The 16033-nt window shown below is 41.6% G+C and overlaps 1 protein-coding gene across 1 annotated transcript in view; it reads left to right on the forward strand.

Annotated features, from left to right (window-relative positions):
• Positions 1–4690: 4690 nt before the first annotated feature.
• Positions 4691–16033, forward strand: part of PTPRS (protein tyrosine phosphatase receptor type S) — a 531027-nt gene continuing 519684 nt past the window's right edge. The window contains exon 1 of the mRNA XM_089681016.1: positions 4691–4971. The gene's annotated coding sequence lies outside the window, so the exon portion shown is untranslated. The remainder of the gene's footprint in view (positions 4972–16033) is intronic.

Below are 16033 nucleotides of genomic sequence, written 5' to 3' on the forward strand. Positions count from 1 at the left end.
AAAAAGTGAAAGTGTGATTTATGATTATTATTCTGTCCCATTACTTTTGATCCCTAAACAAGTGGGAGGCAATTATGCAAACTGTTGTAATTCCTACACCGTTCACCTGATTTGGATGTAAATACCCTCAAATTAAAGCTGACAGTCTGCAGTTAAAGCACATCTTGTTCATTTCATTTCAAATACATTGTGGTGGTGTATAGAGCCAAAAATGTTAGAATTGTGCCGATGTCCCAATATTTATGGACCTGACTGTACATTCATTACACACAGTGATATATTTCAAGCATTTCTTTTAATTTTAATGATTATGGCTTACAGCAAGTGAGAACTCAAAATTCAGTATGTCAAAAAATTATCATATTGTGAAAAAGTTCAATATTGTAGACTTATGAGGGTAGATTTACTTAAACTGGTGCAGAGTCTGGTGCATCTGTACATAGTAATAAATCAGCTTCCAAGTTTTATTATATTATAGAATCTGATTGGTTACAATGTACAGCTGCACCAGATTCTGTCTGTGCCAGCTTTAATAAATCTTCCCCATGGTGTCCCACTCTAATCAACTAATTAACCCAAAACACCTGTAAAGGTTTCCTGAGCCTTTAAATGGTCTCTCAGTCTGGTTCAGTAGGTTACACAATCATGGGGAAGACTGTTGACTTGACACCCTCCACAAGGAAGGTAAGTCACAAAAGGTCGCTAAAGAAGCTGTCTGTTCACAGAGTGCTGTATCCAAGCATAGTAATGGAAAGTTGAGTGGAAGGAAAAAGTGTGGCAGAAAAAGGTGAACAATGAACAAGGATAACCGCAGTCTTGAAAGGATTGTGAAGTAAAGGCCATTCAACAATTTGGGGGAGATTCACAAAGAGTGGACTATGGCTTGGGTCAGTTCTTCAAGGGCCACCACACACAGATGTATCCAGGACATGGGCTACAACTGTCACATTCCTTGTTGCAAGCCACTAATGAACCAGAGACAACATCACAAGCTTCTTACCTGGGCTAAGGAGAAAAAAGACTGAACTGTTGCTAAGTAGTCCAGTGTCCTATTTTCAGATAAAAGTACATTTTGCATTTCATTTTGAAATCAAGATGCCATAGTCTGAATGAAGAGTGAAGAGGCACAGAATCCAAGTTGCACGAGGTCCAGTGTGAAGTTTCCACAGTCAGTGATGATTTGGGGAGCCATGTCATCTCCTGGTGTTGGTCCATTGTGTTTTATCAAGTTCAAAGTCAGCGCAGCCCTCTTATCACGAAATTCTAGAGCACTTCATGCTTCCCTCTGCTGACCAGTATTATGGAGATGCTTATTTCATTTTCCAGCAAGACTTGGTACCTGCCCACACTGCCAAAAGTACCAATACCTGGTTTAATGATCATGGTATCACTGTGCTTGATTGGCCAGCAAACTCGCTTGACCTAAACCCCATAGAGAATCTGTGGGACATTGTCAAGAGGAAGATGAGAGACACCAGACCCAGCAATGCAGAGGAGCTGAGGGCCACTATCAAAGAAACCTGGGCTTTCATAACACCTCAGCAGTGCGACAGGCTGATCGCCTCGATGTCACGCCGCATTCATGCTGTAATTCATGCAAAAAAAGCCCGACCAAGTATTGAGTGCGTACTATACTGTACATGGATATACTTTTCAGTAAGCCAACATTACTAGCTGTAAGCCATAATCATCAAAATTAAAAAGAAAGAAATACTTGAAATATATCACTTTATATGCAATGAATATATATAATATATTGGTTTCACTTTTTAAATTGAATTACTGAAATAAATTAACTTTTTGATGATATTCTAATGTACAGAGATGCATTTGTATATATACAGTATATATAAAAATAAAAAAATAATGATGTAATGATGGCCAATCAATACAGGACAGTACAGATGTTCCCCAAATTACCCCTTTTTTGTAAAGTAGCTAGTCCAAGGTATTTAGTAACAAGCATGGTAAGGTTTTTGAAGTTGTACTGTTTTTTGTCATAATTTTTTTGAAAATGAAAAAAACATTCTCTCCATTTTTTTTTACTATCACCAGTGCAGTACAGCATCATTATATACCTTGTGTGGCAGTGATCAGGGACACTGACTGGTGTGATCAATATTTGATGAATTTCATTGCTATAAGCATTTTACTGAATGAAATTGATTCATTCAGTTTTTGTTTGTTCTGATTAGCTGTGATTGGCCACAGCTAATCACATGGCACAGATGGGCTGTGATTGGCGCAGTCTGAACCATGTGGTCATGTGACCAATCATAGCTACCAACACAATGGATGACATGAAAGGAAGCCATCCATTGTTTACAACTGTCATGTGACCTGCTGTGATTGGTCACATGGTACCAGCAGTGGGCCAGTACACTGTTCAGTCATCCACAGCTGGTGACAGATCTTGCCACAGCGTGGCCCCATCATATGATGTCCACCTGGATCAATGAAAGTATTGTCCAGCTTTCATTCTGCTATAGGCTGGGCAGGAACAGGATCTTAGAGACTCTGTGCTACTTTAACCCCTCTGGTGCTAGGGAGTCAGGTGCAGATCTAGCTAAAGGGAACTCCGGCTGGTGTTCCTGAAGAACTTTGTCCACTTAATCTCCTGCCTAAAGGGACTCTGCTTTAGTTGGTACTACTAGAACTACTGCCTTAACCTCCCTAGCGGTATTCCCGAGTGTAGCTCGGGGTAGAGTTTCAGTACCAAAAGCGGTAACCCTGAGCTACACTCAGGCTTACCATGCAGCGTTTGCATAGGGAGTCCCTGCAGCGCTTACCTTGTCCTTCGCTCCCGTGATGCGTCCCCGGCCATCTCCTCCGGCCGATGCCGGCATCCGTGTTCCGGTCCCTGTGATGTTGGGACGTACGGGCGCCGGAACCGGCGGCAAATTTGAAATTTTTTAAAAATTAGATTTTTTTTAAAATGATTATTACATAGTAAAACATTGCTGTTTCAAAGCATTTCACATACATTCTGTCCCGAGTGCTTTGTCCTGTGCCCTGCCTGCATTTTTACTGTTCTTTCTGCCTGGAAACTTAGAAAAGTCCATGGCGTCCAAAAAGTGTCCCTTTATGTCAAAAGCGGTTTTAGACCAGCTAGAGAACAGCGATAGTAAATCAGAACTACTTGCAGAATTGAGTGATAATGATTCGTGGGGGAAATTCATCATCAGACACTGAAAACGATTCTGCAACTTTGCTCAGTGATGTGTGAATTTGGCGCTATATTTCAAATTTCAGTGTTTTTGGTTTGATTATATTATTTAATTAAATTTATTATTATATTATTATTTTTTATGATTATTTATTAAATTATAATTTATGATTTTGTGTTTCAAGTTTTATCATATCCGGAATGTTTACTAGACTCTTGTTCGGACAGATTTCAGTAAGTTATTCCTAAATTACAGGCCTACAATAAAAACAAATACATATTTCCATGCAAAAAAATGGTACCGCTTTCAGCACCAAAAATCTGAACTAATCAGACTGCTAGGGAGGTTAAAGATGAATTCTACTGTTTGTTTCAAGCACAGATTTCGGCATTTATTATTTCAGGTACTTATATAGTGCCGTCAATTTACGTAGCACTTTACATATATATTGTACATTTACATCCATCCCTAACCCTCAAGGGGTGTACAATCTAAGGTCCCTAACTCACATTCATACATACACATATTAGGGCCAATGTAGACAGGATCCAATTAACCTACCAGCATGTCTTCGTCATAACTTATCTGGAAGAATACCTAAAGTCCTCAACGGTACATAGTTCTTGTTTTTGGAGTATCCCACCTAATTCCCTATCCAAGTTCTCTAAAATAAAAATAACATCTATAGACCAGTCATTGCAGAAACATGTGAATGAGCCTTTGTGCCTGGCTGTGGGGCAAAGCTTTTGGGGGAAATTTGGACAGTACTCCTGCAGCTCCGAGAGTAGCGCTACCAGGGTCGGACTGACAACTCATGGGCAATAGGGGATCATGGAACCCCTCTGTCCTTGCCCAAACTCAAAAAAGCCTATGAAAAAGGTACCAGGGGCATCTCATGGGGCCCCCTAGTGACCCCGGGCCCTCGGGCAGTGCCCGAGTTTCCAAATGGTCAGTCCGCCCCTGAGCGCTACATATATTTTCACAGTGGTAAAACCTTGTACTGCCTCATGATTGGGGAGTTGATAGGAGGGCCAGTTACTAAAGACCGGGAGCACGCTCTCAGCAGCCATGGACGTGTATGTGCGGCACGTGGGCACTAATGCCCCCCTCCTTGCCGACGCTTTATGTGAGCGGTAAGAGGTTATACCCCAAAAGCACCAAAGCCGTTTGATGGTGTTGGCCCGGTGACTAGCCTTCTCAGGAAGCCAGCAATCATCACATGTCCTAATATCATCCAATCATCGAAGCTGTATGTTTTTTCTGGCCTTAGGGCTCCTTGAAATGTTGGCACAGTGAGCTGTGACAATAAGCCGCTTTTCTTTGCTCGGTTCTCCCACACACTGGTAATAAATCAGCAAATAAATGGATCCATGTGAACATGCATTCCCCTCGTCATGTTCCACCTAGCCTGCGGCACCACAAAAATCGCCACAATGGCCCCTGGGTGCGGATGACAGGTCTCATCATCTAACGGTGATGTAGTCACCATGGCACCGCCTTGGCAATGACAGGCTCCGCCCCGCTTGGTAAAAGACAGGCACACACCATCTGAGCGGAGAAGGACTGCAACAACAGGGGTAAACAGCGCTCGGCTCGCCAGCTTGATTGTACGCAGAGGGAGCCCTGAGAGAACCGCTCCCTGCCAGACACCGCCTCGGCCGCGCACGCTCCGCCCCTCCCGTTATTCTCTGCTGGGTCATCGCCTTAGGCACGGTATTTCCGGTGACCGTGCACCTCGCTCGGATGATTGATTGATGTTCGGAGAGCGGACCGCGGCTCCTTCTTCTTCCCCCCGATGCTGCCGGTGAGAAATGAGACTAGCGCAATAGGGACTGTATAGGTTGTGGCCAATTCGGTAACGGTGGCTGCTTGGTGACCAGCTCACGACAATGGCTGGCTTGTGATGGAGACTTCTTTTCTTCCCTTCACTCCTTCCTCGCTTCATATGTCTGTTCTTATGATGTAATGGTTAGCGGATTGGGCTGGGAAAGGGAGGTCAGAGCGGTGCCATTTATATATTTATTTAGCTGTGCCTTTCCATTGGAATAGCAGCCACATTGAGCAGGGCAGTGGTGCAGTCTACCTGAGCCTGGCTGCAGGAATACAATGCTTCCATATAGGAGCCGCTCACTAGTCATTATTGCATAGTCATAGATTTCTTTTTTATTGGGGGGGGGGGGGGGGCAGTGGTTGCATTGTGCTGTGCGTTGACAGATTTTTTTTCCAAGTGCATCATTTGTGGGTTTTCCCTTTTTTTTTTTTTTTTGTAACGCCCATACCGTTGATATAACATACTCTAAAATCTGATTTTGCTTGCCGCTGTCACTTTCTGGCAATGGAGAATGGAAAGCACTGCTGTCGCTCTTTGTAAGAGAGAGAAAACCTGTTAGGTCTGATTGGCTCAAATTAAAAGAAAGCTGTACGGTAGACAAAATCGATGCTAAAAGAAAAAAAAAATGACAGATTATAATGACACAGTACTGATTCCTCCTCTCCAATTACATGTTAACCTTGACCTAAAGAGTATGCCACCTGGATCATGAGAACAATTCGAATTTCATTTTAGACATGAATGAATTGGAGTACAAATGGATAGAGGAAGCAATTAAACAACTGATTGAAAAAAAATGCTTTGCTTGGAGGTGATTCTAGTAGAGAATACAGCTTCTTGTACTCTTGAGTGGTATCCTCATCACCCACTCTGTAAGACCATCTGTTGTTCTGCTGGGGGAGGGAAGTGAATAGCTGATAATTCTGGATAGCTGCATTCCTCCTACCAGTGAATGGGAGGGGGAGAAAACCATTAGAAACATCTCCATTGTAGGCCGCAAACAGAAAGGGAGCACTACACCTTTCAATCTGCACCGTACAGTCTTTTATGCCTTTTCCGTGTAGCGCAGGCTTCGATATTTTAGGGGGAAATTTGGACAGCTGGAATTGTTTATAAAATATATTCTTGTTCAGTTATATGCATTAAAGCATATGGAAGGGTTGCTTGAAGATCTCTAGTTTTATTAGTTAAATGTTTTGATTGTATTACATTGGATTTTTCTAGATATATGGGTGTAATAACCCACAATCCCAGAATAAAGCATGATTTGTAGATAATGGCAGTTGGCATTGTAAACAATAGATGAAGAACCCCACGGTTGGATGGTATAGTCCATGTATGATGTCATTGATGCTTTAATGCAAGTCTATTTCAACCTGTTACTCAATCCATGCAGCATCAAGATTATCATCTATATAAAGTTATACTGTGTGTGTGTTTGTATATGTAATATATATATATATAATTTTTTTTAGGGTTAAAGTGGTTATAAACACAATTTTTATTTTCTTTAAAAAATAACAAACAGGTTCATACTCACCTGATCTGTACAATGGAATTGAACAGAGCGGGCCCGAACCTCCTCTTCTCAGGTTCCCAGATGGTGCTCCTGGCTTCTCCCCTCTGTTCAGTGCCCCCATAGGAAGCTGCTTCCTACTTTGTCACTTGTGCGGGTTCGCTCCCAAGCTCTGCTGTCTGCATCCATTGACACAGACAGCAGGACTCAGCCCCCCCCACTGCCTGGTTACTGGTTTTGTTTACCAGCGGGAGCTGATGGCTCCCAGTGCCCCAGCAAAGCCTGTGAGACCCAAAACTGAGGGGAGAGAAGAGCTGTAGACGTGCACAGCGCTGGATCGAAGGTAAGTAAAAGTGGTCGGGGGGGGGGGGTGAAGGGGGATACTGATGCCTAAACATTTTTTACCTTAATGCAAGAAATGCATTGAGGTAAAATATGGTTAGGCTTTATAACCATTTTAAAGTAGATCTTCACGTTCCCTACCCCCCCATTTTTGTAACCCCCACTTAGCTGGTTGCAGGTCCTGATCATTTAGGGTACTCGCCCGCCAAGCAGATCCAGCATTATCCTGCTAAGATCTGCTTCTTTTTCCCTCGATTCTTCTGTGACGCCATCAGTAAGCTGCTGCCTCTTCCAGGTTAAGCCACCTAGCGCCCATTCTCTTCCTTTCCCAATGAAGGACTATGTATCCTGGGATGTGTGAAGTACATATCCCAGGAGGTGGAGAGAGCAAAGTACACGTCATTCGCTTAGGCGAATGATGTGAATGGGGAGGCTGGCCAAGGCTTTGTAAAAATAAATAAATAAAAGACAAAAAAAAAACCACGCCGGATTTCTGCAGTGGAGGGGAGGAGGGGTGTATGGGAGGCAACATGCCTTGGAGGGTAAAGATCTGCTTTAAAGAAGAATTCCAGGTAGGGATACCTATGCCTGTACCATACCTGTGGAATCACGTGAAGCTAGATATCACTGTATTAGATACCACTACTCCAGCGATCTCTTTTAGCTGCCAGGTCCTGTGCAGAGCTGCTGCACTGCTGTATTGTGAACTCAGGAGGTCACCTGCTCGGCACAGGCGCCATTCATGGATCACTTTGCATTTTCTCAATGGATGCAAAACGTTCTGTAGACGAGATGGAGAGGTAGGGTGGAAATGTCATGCTCTCCACCTCATTCAATCAGAGAATGTTTTTCATTTATTGAGAAAATGGAAAGCAGTGCTGTATGGTGCCTGTGCCCAGCAGCTCACCTCTTGTGTTCATGATGCAGCTGTTCAGCACGAGATCCCGAAGCAAGTGGCAATCACTGGATTAGTGGTGTCTACTACAGTGATTTCCATCTTCTAGAGGGATCCCATAGGTATGGTACAGTTTTGTTCAAAATAATAGCAGTCAGACATCACTAACCTGATCAATCACTGTTTTTGGTAGAAATGATATTTCTACATGGCAAATAATTTACTAGCAGGTGTAGTAGAGTAATAGAAATCCAACAGACCCAACAGTCATGACATGCATGCTGCTGATTCTGTATAATTGAATCACTAATTGAAAGGGGCATGTTCAAAATAATAGCAGTGTGGAGTTCTGTTAGTGAGGTCATTCATTCTTTGAAAAATAGGTGGCAATTATTGCCCTTATTTAAGGAAGGAAGGTAGCAAATGTTCTACATGCTGGTTACAGTGCATTTCTCTCTGAAATTCTGAGGAAAATGGGTCGTTACAGACATTGTTCAGAAGAACAGCGTACCTTGATTAAAAGTTGATTGAAGAGGGGAAAACATATAGAAGTGCAGAAAATGATAGGCTGCTCAGCTAAAATGATTGCAAATACTTTAAAATGGCAACCAAAACCTGAAAGACGTGGAAGAAAGCAAAAAACTACCATTCGAATGGATAGAAGAATAGCCAAAATGGCAAGGACTCAGCCAACAATCAGCTCCAGGAAGATCAAAGAAGGTGAAAAGTTACCTGTGAGTACTGTTACAATTAGAAGACGCCTATGTGAAGCCAAGCTATCTGCAAGAAGCCCCCGCAAAGTCCCACTGTTGAAAAAAAGACGTGTGCTGAAGAGGTTACAATTTGCCAAAGAGCACATTGACTGGCCTAAAGAGAAATGGCGCAACATTTTGTGGACTGATGAAAGTAAGATTGTTCTTTTTGGGTCTAGTGGCCGGAGACAGTTTGTCAGACGACCCCCAAACACTGAATTCAAGCCACAGTACACTGTGAAGACAGTGAAGCATGGTTGCGCAAGCATCATGATATGGGGATGTTTCTCATACTACGGTGTTGGGCCTATTTATCGCATACCAGGGATCATGGATCAGTTTGAATACATCAGAATACTTGAAGAGGTCATGCTGCCTTATGCTGAAGAAGAAATGCCCTTGAAATGGGTGTTCTAACATGACAACGACCCCAAACACACCAGTAAACGTGCAACATCTTGGTTCCAGACCAACAAAATTGACGTTATGGAGGGGCCAGCCCAATCCCCGGATCTTAATCCAATAGAAAACTTGTGGGGTGACATCAAAAATGCAGTTTCTGAGGCAAAACCAAGAAATAGAGAAGAACTGTGGAATGTAGTCCAATCATCCTGGGCTGGAATACCTGTTCACAGGTGCTAGAAGTTGGTTGACTCCATGCAACATAGATGTACAGCAGTTCTCAGAAACAGTGCTTATACAACTAAATATTAAGTGATTCAAAGGAAAGCAAAATCTTTAAACATTTTTCAGTTTATATAGTGAATGTTTGAGTTTGTAAAGAAGAATACAAACACTGCTATTTTTATGAACAGTCTAATATTCACTTTTCTTCAATTTTTTTAGAGGAACAACACAAATTTGATATATTTTTCTTCATGTTTTGATTTGGAATAGAATGTGTAGTGTTCCCAATGCATTTGTGTGTATGGAAATAAAAGCTATTAGAAGGATTTTGAGCTTTATTCACTTTTTTCAACACACTGCTATTATTTTGAACACAACTGTATATGCATAGTTACATTGTTCCAAGCAGGACCAATCTAACTAAGCAAAAATATCCATATTTGTAATTCTTCTTTAATGGCTCAAGTTTTCTTGGACAAGATCTATAAATGATAAGAAAAGGGTAGTATTTGAGTCAGCTTTTTTTGATCCTTACTTGGCAAACTTGTTAAGATTTTCTATAGCTTGAGGAAATCCTGAGATTTAAAAAGACATGTTTATAAATGACTTACAGTTGAATTCCAGGTATGGATTTTATAATATAGTAACATTGGTCCAGCTTCAACCAGTGGACATATATATATGCATGCCATAGCTGTGGGATCTGTGTGGAAACTGGAAATCACTGTAGTCTCTGCTACTGCAGTGATCATTGCTGTCTTCTGGACTCTGTGCCAGGTGGCTCCCCTGCTGCATAGTAACCAAAGGTTTGTCTGCTCAGCACGGGCACAGAACACCTTGCATTTTTTTCAGTGAATTTAAAGTGCTACCTGATCAAAATGGAAAGGTGGAGAATACCCCAACTCAGAGTCCAATCAGAGACCACCCTGCATTTGCTGAAAATAAATGCAAGGCACACTGGTGGCAGAGCGTGTAAACCTCTGTATTCTATTTGCAGTAGGGCACAAGAAGACAGCAGGCATCACTTTCCTAGTCCCATTGGGAAGTTTTTCCTTAATTTCTTGTCTCGAGACACAAGAAGTAAGGTGGGGCTCTTTAAAGTAAGGAAGATCATATCTTAAACAGTTGTCATCAGAGCAAGAGTCATCATTGGAAAATCTAGCCTCTGTTTCTGTTATGTGACAACTCAAAATTTGTGATTTTTTTTTTTTTCTTCCTTTGCATCCCAATGTCAGCAGTCACCAGGGTAAAGAGAATATCCACCACAGGTAAATGTGCAGCAATAAAAATGTGACGGAGCCTATTTCTTTTCCACACACCATCCACAATGGGGCAGAAAAGTTGACTTTAGATATGTATGTTAAAGCAGAACTCCAGGCAAAATTTGTATTTTGCCATGCAGTGGGGCTGTGCCTCCACTGTATGGGTTAACCGCTCGTTTTGTCCAGGGGCATAAGGAAAAGCTATACTTACCCAATCCTCTGATCCTCCAGAATACAGCACTCTCCTACATCCAGAGGTGGATTATTCCTGTTGTCCTCATGTCCAGAGCCGCCTATGGGTGTGATGACATCAGGAACAGTCCATTCACAAACCGCTAGCGTGTGGGGGGCAGGAACAGCGGGGACCAGTCCTGCGCTCGGAGGATCGGTGGATTATTTAAGTATATATCTGCAATCCCCTAGATGAAATGAGCAGTTAACCCATGCAGTGTGGGTACAGACCCATGGCATGGAAAAATACACATTTTGCCTGGAGTAGCTCTTTAACCATTTTACAACAGTGCTATAGCTGAATGACGGCTACAGCGCGATTGTCCAGTTCCGGGAGGGTGTCATATGACGGCCTCCCAGAACGCACCCTCCCATGCACCCCCAATGGTGTGCACCCGGCGATCTTCATGATTGCTGTGTCCTACGGACACAGCTGATCACGTGATGTAAAAGGCCAATCCCAGTGGCCTTTTACCACGTGATCAGCTGTGTCCAATGACATAGCAGATCACTGTGTAAATACAGTTGCCGGTTATCGGCTGCACTTTTCAGCGTGAGGAAAGTACTGCCGATAACCGGCAGCTATCAGAGAACAGATCGGCACTGATCATCAGGGCACTGATGATCAGTGCCCTTATGATCAGTGCCCAGCAGTGCCACCCACCTGTGCCCATCAGTGCCCCCCACCTGTTCCCACCTGTGCCCAACAGTGCCACCCACCTGTTCCCAGCAGTGCCCACCAACAGTGCCCAGCAGTGCCGCCCATTAGTGCTGCATATCAGTGCCACCTATCAGTGCCCATCATCAGTGCTGCCTATCCGTGCCACCTTATCAGTGCCCATCAATGCTGCCTATCAGTGCCCATCAGTATTGCCTATCAGTGCAGCCTCATCAAAGCACATCAGTGAAGGAGAAAAATTACCTGTTTGCAAAATTTTATAATAGAAACAAAGAAAAACTTTTTTTTCACATTTTTTTTTGCTCTCTTTTTTTGTTTTATAGTGCTAAAAATAAAGCACCCAGTGGCGATTAAATACCACCAAAACAAAACGTCAATTTGTGTGAAAAAAAAAATATAAATTTCATATGGGTACAATATTGCATGACCGCGCAATTGTCATTCAAAATGCGATAGCGCTGAAAGCTGAAAATTGGCCTGGGCAGGAAGGGGTATAAGTGCCCAGTAGGCAAGTGGTTAAACTTTTTTTTGCTGCTGGACCAATTTTTCAAATTTTTTTGATGGTAAAATGCTTCAAAAATGACAAGGCTCCCAAAACTGTACAGTGGGAAAAAAATGTATTTGATCCCCTGCAGATTTTGTAAATTTACCAATTTACAAAGAAATGAAGGGTCTATAATTTTTATGATAGGTGTATTTTAAATGATAGACATGGAATATCAACCAAAAATCCAGAAAAAACACATGATACAAATGTTATAAATTGAGTTGCAGTTCAGTGAGTAAAATAAATATTTGGTCCCCAAGCAAAACATGACTTAGTACTTGGTGGAGAACCCCTTGTTGGCAAGCACAGAGGTAAGACGTTTCTTGTAGTTGGTTACCAGGTTTGCACACATCTCAGGAGAGATTTTGGTCCACTCTTCTTTACAGATTTTCTCTAAATCCTTAAGGTTTCTTGGCTGTCACTTGGCAACCTAAAGTTTCAGTTCCCTCCATAAATTTTCCATAGTATTAAGTTCTGGGGACTGACTAGGCCACTCCGTGACCTTAATGTGCTTCTTCTTAAGCCGCCCCTTTGTTGCCTTGGCAGTATGTTTTGGGTCATTGTCATACTGAAAGACCCATCCAAGATCCTTCTTCAGTGTTCTGGCTGAGGGAAGAAGGTTCTCATACAAGATTTTACAATACATGGCCCCGTCCATTGGCCCCATGCGGCAAAGCCGGCCTGTACCTTTTAGCAGAGAAACAGCCCCAAAGCATAAAGTTTCTACCTCCATGCTTGACTGTAGGGATGGTGTTCTTAGGGTCATAGTCAGCATTTTTCTTCCTCCAAACACGGCGTGTCGAGTTAATGCCAAAGAGGTCAATTTTTGACCACAGCACTTTCTTCCAATCCTTCTCCGAATCATTAGGTGTACATTGGCAAACTTCAGATGGGCCTGTACATGTGTCTTCTTGAGGAGGGGGACCTTGTGGGCACTGCAGGATTTCAATCCATAGCGGCTTATTGTGTTGCCATTGGTTTATTTGGTGACTGTTGTCTCAACTGCCTTGAAATCATACATAAGCTCCTGTAGTTCTGGGCTGATCCCTCACTTTTCTCATGATCATCCTTGCCCCATGAAGCAAAATTTTGCATGGAGCTCCAGATTTAGGGCGATTGATGATTGTTTTGTATTTCTTCCATTTGCAAATAATCACTCCAACAGTTGTCTCCTCTCCAAGCTTCTTGCTGATGGTCTTGTAGCCTATTCCAGCCTTATGCAGATCTACAATCTTAAGCAAAAAAACACTTCAAAAAAGTATTCCAGTGGCGCATAAATCAATTGTCAGTGTAAAAAATTACTTGTTTTATATATATATATATATATATATATATATATATATATTATATTTTCCACATAAAAAATATTAATGGTATAACAATAAATAATTGATGATATTCCAAACGAAAAGTCCAAATAACTCAGTCCATAAAACAATCACCCCGTGAAAAAACTTGTACAAAAATATATACATATATAAATGTGTGGTGCTCCCCTCTCAGGTGTGCACTCACCAAAAAGTGTTGCGTCCCACTCTCATGGTTGGCACAGTAAGCTTTCATTGACAATCTTTCAAGGACTAAATCAGATCATTTGTGATATTTTATGCTCCTTAATCTTGAGACAATGGAATCCCAGGACAAATGCTTCCAAACTCCAGCACACAAATTTCTCCTCCCAATGCTCCACACTCCAATCATCCCAATCACTTGTTCTGATCTCACTGGCTACGACTGGATCCAGGACAATCCCTCCAGAGAAGAACCTGTGTGTTGGGAGATCCGTTGATGAAGGTACAAAGTTAGGAGAACTAGTGAAGAAAGTCCAGCATCCTCCACACAATAGAGGCAACACTTTTTGGACTGAGTTATTTGTTTTTTTCGTTTGGAATATTATTAATTATTGTTACACAATTAATATTTTTTATGTGGAAAATATTATATATATATATTTTTTTTTATAAGGAATTTTTTACACTGACAATTGATTTATGCGCCACCGGAATACTTTTTTTAAGTGTTTATTTGCTTATGTTTATTATATTTTAAAGTGGCAGCATAGTGGTTTATACACATATATAGTTAGTCTGGCTGAAAAAAGACAAAAGTCCATCCAGTTCAACCATAGAAAAAAAAAAGTTATAATCCAATACCCACAGTTGATCCAGAGGAAGGCAAAAAACCCCCATCAAAGCACGATCCAATTTGCTCCTGCTGGGAACAAAATTCCTTCCTGATCCCCCGAGAGGCAATCGACTATTCCCTGGATCAACTTTACCTATAAATGTTAGTATCCAGTTATATTCTGTGTATCCAAGAAAGAATCCAGGCCTTTTTTGAAGCAATCCACTGAGCTGGCCAGAACCAACTTTTGAGGGAGACTATTCCTCATTTTCACAGCTCTCAATGTGAAGAAACCTTTCCGTGTTTGGAGATTAAATTTCTTTTCCTCCAGATGTAAAGAGTGCCCCCTTGTCTTCTGTGATGACCTCAGGGTGAATAGCTCTACACCGAATTCACTATATGAACCACTGATGTATTTATACATGTTGATATTCCCCCTTATTTTCCTCTTCTCAAGAGAGAATAAATTCAGTTCCTCTAATCTTTCCTCATAGTTGATCTCCTCCATGCCTCGTATCAGTTTAGTTGCCCTTCCTTGTACTTTCTCCAGTTCCCCAATGCTCTTTTTGTGAATTGGTGCCCAAAACTGAACTGCATATTCCAGATGAGGCATTACTAATGATTTGTACAGGGGTAATATGATATCTCTCTCTCTCTGGAGTTTATACCTCTTTTAATACAAGAGAGGATTTTGCTCGCTTTAGAAACCGCAGCTTGGCATTGCATGCCATTATTAAGCTTGTGATCTACCAGAACTCCCAGATCCTTCTCCACCATTGATTCCCCCAGTTGTACTCCCCCTAGTATGTATGATGCATGCATATTCTTAGCCCCCAAGTGCATAACCTTACATTTATCAACATTAAACCTCATTTGCCACATAGTTGCCCAATTAAACAGTGCATTGAGGTCGGCTTGTAAGTTGAAGACATCCTGTAAGGACGTTATTCCACTGCAAAGCTTGGTGTCATCTGCAAAGACTGAAATGGGATTTTTAATCTCAGACCCTATATTGTTTATAAATATATTAAAAAGTAAGGGTCCGAACACTGAACCTTGGGGTACACCACAGATAACCCTAGACCATTCAGAGTATGAATCATTAACCACTACTCTTTGAATATGATCTTTTAGCCAGTTTTCTATTTATTTACATACAGATTTTTCCAAGCCCGTAGACTTTACCGTACACATAAGTCGTGTGTGGGGAACTGTGTCAAAACGCTTTTGCAAAATCCAAGTATACCACGTCCACCTCCACCCCTCTGTCCAAGGTTTTGCTCACCCCCTCATAAAAAGAAATTAGATTTGTTTGACAACTTCTGTCTTTCATGAATCCATGCTTTCTGTTGCTTAAAATATTTTTTTCCAGCAAGAACTCATCTATGTGGTCTTTTATTAAACTCTCCAGTATCTTCCCAACTATAGAATTTAAACTAACAGGTCTATAATTACTTAGTAAAGATTTTGACCCCTTTTTAAATATTGGCACCGCATTGGCCTTACGCCAATCCAGTGGTACTATGCCAGTCATTAAAGAGTCCCTAAAAATTAGAAACAATGGCTTTGAAATGACAGAGCTCAATTCTTTAAGGACCCGTGGGTGTATGCCCAATTGATCATATCAATTGTGAGCCAATGTGGATCATCTGGAGCTGTGTCAATACAATGCCCATTATGGACAAGAGCTCCCCCATGCTCCTTTGTCTACACAGATATAGTAGTGATAAACTATTAATTATATACACATTTAGCACAGTTTGGTCTTATACCTTCACTATTTTCATATTTTAGATCTACAATATTGTCCCTGACGTCCTTTGACAGCTCTTTGGTCTTGCCCATGGTGGTACCCAAGAAAGAGATTTTGTGGACAGGTGTCTTTTATACACATAACAATTTGTTGTTAGGAGCACCTTCCTAAATTGACAGGACTAATCTGTGGGCCACATGAGCGCATAGCCAGTCTGTGGGAGCCAGAATTATTGATGCTTGGTAGGGAATCAAATACTTATTTTACTCACTGAACTGCAGCTCATTTTATAACATTTGTATCATGT

This window comes from Staurois parvus, unplaced genomic scaffold, assembly GCF_062004578.1.
Source record: "Staurois parvus isolate SC_StPar_1 unplaced genomic scaffold, SC_StPar_1.0 ptg000256l, whole genome shotgun sequence".
NCBI classification, from domain to species: domain Eukaryota; kingdom Metazoa; phylum Chordata; class Amphibia; order Anura; family Ranidae; genus Staurois; species Staurois parvus.